Consider the following 6,000-nt stretch of genomic DNA (forward strand, 5'->3'; position numbering starts at 1 on the left):
GCTAGAGGGGGCTGGATACCTTTCTTTCCCCACACTGTCAGTTAGGCTCTGGGAAATCCCACACTTGGTTAGGCTCTGATAAAACAGTTTCCCTTGAGGGCAAGACTTTGTTAAAGAAATATACTCTGGGTGTATTTCAATATGGTCAAGTTTCCCCTCCCCTTGCCGGAAGCATAAAGGGATTTTTTTCCCAATCTTCACATGGAGAATCCGATGGGCTTCCTGGAGGTAAAACTCAGGAAAGTGTGGGAGTCCTATTAACACTGTCCTTCCAACCCAGACGTTTTAACTCTCAAGCTAGGACACTTCTGTTCTCCAGCAATTAGTCGATTGCAGTCTAAGCGCTCCTACCTTCGCTGTCTGCAGCAGTGGCTTCTGCTCCAGGTAAGCTGGGATTTTGTGTATCCACCTCTCTCCAATTTCCAAGGAACAGCTTGCCCCGTGACCTCAGTTATCTGAGGAATCTAACAAGAGTTGTTGCTTTTCAGTTTTCTCAGTTGTTTTCTTGTAGTGAGGATGGGAGTGATGACTTCCAAGTTCTTTGCATGCTGGAGTATAAAACAGAAGTCCACATTTTATTATTTGATAATTGTTTGTGATGACTACTTATGGTCTGTCTGACTTCTATTACACCCTTTCTAACAGCTGGCAATTTCTGTCTGGCATCCAGTTGGTTCCAGGGAGTGTGGTTCCAGCCGTGGCTCCTGAGTGGCAGGATCAGAGCATCTACTGCCCTGGCCACTGGGAGGGGTTTAGGTAGGCATGTGACCTATATTAGTTTAATAAGATTCTTTATACTCCCATTTCTCAATTCTCCCAAGGAGACATAGCTAGCAACACTAGCAACATTCTAGGTGCACAGGTCAGAGTTGCCTATCACATGGAATGGATGGCATTAGGTTAAATCCCTCAAGGAATGCTGGTTGGAAAGGACCACTCTAGACTCTTGCTCCTGTTAGGTAGAGATGAGGGTGTGCAGCTGACACAGACCCATGAGGATAGAGTAGAAACCACAACAGTGGGAAATGGTGTTTCAGCGACTTTCCCTCCTTGGGGGCATGTGCGGAGGAATGGAGAACCTGTCCACGCGTTCCTTCCCCCATTAACATAGTAAAACTCACACCTCCTTAGCGCCATGACAGTTCCGGAGCCAGCCATACAAGGACAGAAAATGGGAGGATACATGATTCTGGGAATCTCCACCCATTTCCCTGAAAAGACATGAATATTACACCCCCAGCTTAACATATTATTAGGGATTAGCATAAAGGACAGAGCCTAGCCCTGGGATAGTGCTGTTCCTTATGGGAGCAATCCGCTTTCTGCTGACCTTGAGAGTGTACTATACTTTCTATACTCTGTCTTCCCCTCATGTGGGGAAATCGTGAAGTAAATCTGGATCCAACTCAAGAATTAAAGAGTAAAAACTTATTGGTGCCTTAAAGGAACAATATTCCAAACTAATGTTTCTGGAGGAGATAAAAATAAACAAGATGATATTTTCCTCCTCAAGAAAAGTTTACAGTCTACATAGGTTGTATGTGAAGGGCATGGGATTTGGTCAGACATGTGGGCAGGATGACTTAATATTGGAAACATGGAGAAAAGAGATCAAACGTTCAGCTGAAGATCTGAGAGTCTGTTAAGCAGTAGTTGATGTCACTATGGAGTTAGATGAGTCTCCAAAAGAAACAATGAATAAAAAGAAGAGAAGATGGGAGAGAAAAACAGTAGATCCCATATATTTAAGGGTTTGGAAAGAGTTAAAACATATCAAAAGAGATGCTGAAAATCTAGTTTGTGCTCCTTGTGATTTATAGTCTTCTAATGGCAATGTAGATACCTGTTACCTCCTGGCCTCTGGGCTCCCTCTGAGTTTGGTCACTGGAGCATTTCTCATTATCCAGGTGCTCTTGTACTACACATTCTTTGCATTGCAGTGTTGTCTTCAAAGACTTCACGATACTATCCTTTCCTCATCCACATGTAATAAAATTAGTGTATGATTCTGGCATCTCTATTAATTTGTAAGATCCTTGGGAGCAGAGACAACGTCTTTTCATTGAATAAATAGATGAATAAACTTATTTTCAAATATGATATTCCCACAAGGCTTACCAAAGTGTGCAGCACACACATTATGAAATTTAACTATCTGCTAAATGACTAAATTGTAGGTGTTTGGGGGTGGTGCTGGGGTTCGGGAGGATGAGCACCTCTGAATTACAGATTGTTCCTTTCTTAGGCATAAGTGTCCAGGGCTAGCTGTCAATTAGTTTCAGTTATCAACCAGAATTTCCCAGTGAAATTGGGAAATTACTGCAGATTACTGTGGATTTGGTAAAACCAGGTATAGATATATCTGATTCCCAGAGTCAAAAGTGATGGGTAAGGAAGATCATTACACAAAATAGTTTACCAATAATTCTGGATTCTCTCCCCTTTCCTGCTGAAGAATCCATGAGAGAAGTAAATCAGTCATCAACCCTGGAATTCATGCTCCTGGGAGTTAATGGTCAACAGGAACAAGATTTCTCCTCCTCCTTCCTCCTTCCTCTTCCTGTTCCTCTTCCTCTTCTTCTTCTTCATTTGTTTACCCCATCACACTGATTGGAAACATGCTCATCATGTTGGCCATTCACTCTGACATTCACCTTCACAACTCAATGTATTTTTTTCCTTGCCAACCTCTCTTTGGTTGACATCTTCTCCTCATCTGTAAGCATCCCTAAGATGATAGCCAGCCATCTCTTGAGCAGCAAAATCATCTCCTTTGGAGGATGCCTAACATCGATGTATTTCATGCTTGCCATGGCTAACACAGACAGCCGTACCTTGGCTGTGATAGCATACGATTGAGCTGTGGCCATCAGCCGCACACTTCACTACACAACAATTCTGAGTCTGAAATCTTGTGTCTTGCTACTTGTTGGGTCTTGGATGGTTGGAAACGCCAATTCCCTCCCCCACACTCTGCTCACAGCTAGTCTGTCCTTCTGTAGCAACCACGAAGTGGCCAACTTCTACTGTGACATTGCCTCTTTGCTCAAGTGTCCTGTTCTGACATCCACTTTAATGTGAAGATGATGTGCCTGGGGGTTGGCGTTTTCTCTGTGCCACTGTTGTGCATTGCTATCTCTTATATTTGGTTTTTTTCCCACAGTCTTACGGGTTCCATCCACCAAGGGTGTGCTCAAAGCCCTCTCCACTTGTGGCTCTCACCTCACAGTTGTTTCTCTGTATTATGGGACAGTCATGGGCGTGTATTTATGTCCTCTGACTAGGCACAGTCTAAAGGATGCAGTGATAACTGTGACGTACATGGCAGTGACCCCAAAGTTAAATCGTTTCATCTATAGTCTGAGAAATCGGGACACGAAGGCTGCCCAGCGGAAACTCTTCGGCAAGAGGATCTCCTCACGCCGTGTGAGCGCACGTGGAGACTGCGACACGCACTTGAAAGCCCGCCCTCAACGTAATTCCCTCCAGGAAGCTACCTCTGACTGTCCAGCCAGAAAATTCTTCTCAGAAATCTTGGAACAAATTGATGAGATATATCATTGAGATTATCGTTTTTAACACATTTTTGCTCCTTTTGGCAGAGTGGCAGCGTAAGAATATTGGGCACGTGTGCCAGCTCTTCTACTAACAGAATAAAGTTGGGAAAGTCTGAAGCTCATGTACATGTTAGAATAACAACACCTGCCCTGTCTCTATCCGTGGGTTTGAGGATCACAATAGCTCATGATTTAAATGCTATAAATCACTATACAAAGGTCAATTTTTATTGGACTATTGTGTTTAAGCACCTCTACTTTGTGTCAAATTATGAAGGCAAAAGCTGTCTTAATACACCACACTGTGTATCTCACAGTCTTGATCATACAAGATGCATACAATAATTATTGGTGGAAGTGGAATAAATGTATGAAAATATTCATATCTGAAATGGAATCTGTTAGTAATTAGACATAAACAGACTGGACATTATTTTCCCATACAGGTCAGTTAGAATCCATTCTGTAAACAGAAATCACCCAGTATTTTTAAACAAAAAGATTTAAAACAGAGAATTAGACACTTAGTTGTATTCTGAAAGAGACTAAAGGTGAAAAACGTTCTACTGTAACTCAAAAGTTATTAACTGTAGAAATATGTTACTTCTAGTAGGACTAGGGGTAGAAAAAGGGAAGAGTGGTGTTATCAGAACCTAGGAGTTCAGAGGAGGGATGACCACATACCTGATCCTCAAATCTCTGAGGGGAGCTGCTACACAGCTGCCATTTGGTCATTATTTACTGAGGCGACCCAAACTTTTATTTTTGAGGGGTCTGAAACCTGCCATAGTACTACTTTTTTTATTTTTGTTACTGCAAGTTTTATAAATCTCTGCTATTGGACATGGAAATATTAAGAAGCACCCCAGACATGGTGTGATCCTTGCCCCTCATTGTGTAGCAGCAACACAATGTCCTGGGTAATTGGGATCAGTCACTCAAACCAGTGGAGAAATATCTTTTATTTCTCCTGAATAGAATAGAGAAATGCCACAATTTGGCTGATCTTAGCAGCATAATTTTAAGTTTAAAAAATGTATATCCAAAGATTATTACTGACAAATTCTTATAAGGTTATAAATAACTAACACGATTTTTTAAAAAACCACTTTCTAGGATAGATACCATAAAAGTGCATTAAAAACAAAAGCGAGGGGAAGACGAACACAGGTTCAAGATAAGAGGATTCATGAGAGTAGACACAAGGGAATGAAAGTGGGGCTACAATTAGTTGATATAGGCTATTACTAAATTCTAATTTTCAGGTCGGATGGTGGATCAATGAGTGTTTACAATGTATCCTTATGAATAGATCAACAGATTGATGATAGATAGACAGACACAGGAAATAAATAAAAGCTCTACACGAAACAATGATAAGAATTAGTCTTGAGCCAAGGATTAAATATCTAGAAAATGGTAAGGGAAGAGTGTGGAGTAATGAGACCAAGAGTTTAATTAGGCATTTCATAGAGCAATCTGGAGAAGAGAAAGTGACAATAAAGAAAATATAGATGCAAAGGTGATGTGGAAATAGAAACAATATAATATAGGAATATACAGGAATAGCAACTGTCTGCTCGTGTCTACCTTGGTGCTGCCCCGCTCATGTCTGTGGGCAGCAGTGTTCACTGGCCCACGGTGGCTTAAGCACTGCCCAACCCAAGATCATCAGTGGCACCAGGGACCAGCACATGGCGGCCCAATCTTTCACACCACCCAAGTCCCCCACCAGTGGTGGGGGCACACGGCACCTGCCCGTGGGACATGCAAGAGCACCCAGCCCCTCTGCTCCCTCCCTGGCCTGGCAGGGGCACTGGGGAGGCAGCAGCAATGGTTGATCTGACCCCTAATAGACACAGTGCTCTGGGGCTGTGATCTCAAAATGCTACCAGCCATGCCACCCAGGGTTCCTGCTAGTAGGGCCCTGCCAAGACTTCTCACCAAAGCTACACCACGGCACAGTCTCCAGTCCACTCTCTGTCAGTCCGGCAGCCTGCTACAGTGGAGGGTGCCTTACACAGCTCAGACTGCAAAGTGCACAGGAGAAGGGTTAAGCCGAGGGTCATCTCCTCTGTCCCTTCTCCACACGCAGACACCTTCCCTATGTGCCCCTGATCCCACAGAGTGGGTTGCATCTCTTCCCTCCCCTTCACTTTGGGAGCCTCCTGTCACCTTTATATTGATTCCCAGTGTTCTCATTAGATCACCAATCTGCAAGTGAATATCCACTGAGCACTTTCGATCTTCTCCATGAAAGCAGCGTGTGCAGTCTGCTTCTGGCCCTCCACCTGGGCCCCTCCTCCCAGGAAACACACTTTCTGATTTTAGTATTAATATTTAAAAATGTTTAAATGTCTCTTTGTTGTGAGTCTTTTTCTATAACTTAAGCTTAGGCCAGTCATCCTCACACATCCCCAACTCTCTCAGGGAGGCTAGGATT

At 43.1% G+C, this 6,000-nt stretch overlaps 1 pseudogene; it reads left to right on the forward strand.

The window, feature by feature from the left end:
- Window positions 1-1,648: 1,648 nt before the first annotated feature.
- On the forward strand, window positions 1,649-3,724 carry LOC138382926 (olfactory receptor 1A1-like; annotated as a pseudogene).
- The last annotated feature ends 2,276 nt before the right edge of the window (window positions 3,725-6,000 follow it).

This window comes from Eulemur rufifrons, chromosome 4 (assembly GCF_041146395.1).
Source record: "Eulemur rufifrons isolate Redbay chromosome 4, OSU_ERuf_1, whole genome shotgun sequence".
NCBI lineage: Eukaryota > Metazoa > Chordata > Mammalia > Primates > Lemuridae > Eulemur > Eulemur rufifrons.